The sequence below is a fragment of the Geospiza fortis genome, unplaced genomic scaffold, assembly GCF_000277835.1.
Source record: "Geospiza fortis unplaced genomic scaffold, GeoFor_1.0 scaffold538, whole genome shotgun sequence".
NCBI lineage: Eukaryota > Metazoa > Chordata > Aves > Passeriformes > Thraupidae > Geospiza > Geospiza fortis.
The window spans coordinates 3,646,460-3,647,706 of NW_005054368.1; positions in this window are offsets into that span (position 1 = coordinate 3,646,460).

The following is a 1,247-nucleotide window of genomic DNA, read 5'->3' on the forward strand; positions in this document are numbered from 1 at the left end:
GGGGCAGGCGGAGCGTGGAGTGCCAGGACGCGGAGGGGAGAACTGAGGGGACCCTGCACTGCCACCGCCTGATTGCCACTGCCAGGGATGTCCACGACAGGCTCGGATGCAGCTTGGGGAGCACAGCAATGCCAGAGCTGTGGCTCAGCATGGCTGGGGCACAGGGAGCCACTGGCACCTGGCATCCAGGATGAGGAGCCACTGCTGCGCCCAGCACAGCCCGGGGGCTGCATCCAGCCCTGACATGGCCAGAGCCTGCTGCACCCACGGGCTGTGAGTCAGGGTGCAGCCCTACAGCTGCCATTTGCCTCCCCCTGCCCCATCCCAGGTGCTCTGGGGAGCTGAGACTCCCCTTGTCCCCAAGACATTGGCACAGGCAGTGCCCAGGGGTGGCCACAACATGACAGCCTTTGCTGTCCATCCCCCACTGACACCCCCATCCACTCCTGCTTTGGCTCAAGATGAGCATGTCCTCACTTTGCCACTGAATGGATGGAGAGCTTCCTGCACTCTCCACAGCAAACCCCACGCCCCTGCACCCCCCAGAGCCCGAGGCTCAGCCAGGAAGGTGGTGGTGGCTCAGCTGAGAGCATCAACCTTGCTCATAGCAGGAAACCACAGTCCGCTGGAGCCCTGGGGAGCCCTGCAGCAGCACCAGCACAAGATGCAGCTGCTCATCCTCAGCACGATGGCTGCAGAGCCGTGGGGGCAGCAGGCAGCTGGTTTTCCATGCATACAGGCAGGGAGGGGCTTTGCCACATTTCTCCCTCAGCCAGACACTTCCTGGCCACTCCCGCCCACAGCACCAGCCTCTCCATGCCCCCTTTGCTCATCTGCTTCTTTATCCAACACAGGCCATGAGCTGAGCACTTGGATGAGCTGCCAGAGCTCCTGGAGCCCTCCCCAAGCTGGCCACCCCCAGCCTGGCACCACCCAGCAGGTCCTGGCAGTGCCACGGCCAGGAGGACCAGGCAGGCAATTCCCCACAGCTGGGTGAGTGTCCTGGGAAGTGTCTTTGGAGAAAGCCAAGCACGTTGTCTTCATACCAAATAGATCAACAATCCCATCAGAAAGAGGTGGATAATACATTCACTTTGGGAGATAGAAGAAAAGAAATAATTATTTTGACCCTGTGCTGCACCACTGACCCAGGCAGGTGCCCTTGCACAGCCCACACCAAACTCCTTGGAGGTATTTTTGGTTTCCATATTCTTTTCACCTTTGCAAAAACAACAAGAACAAAACCT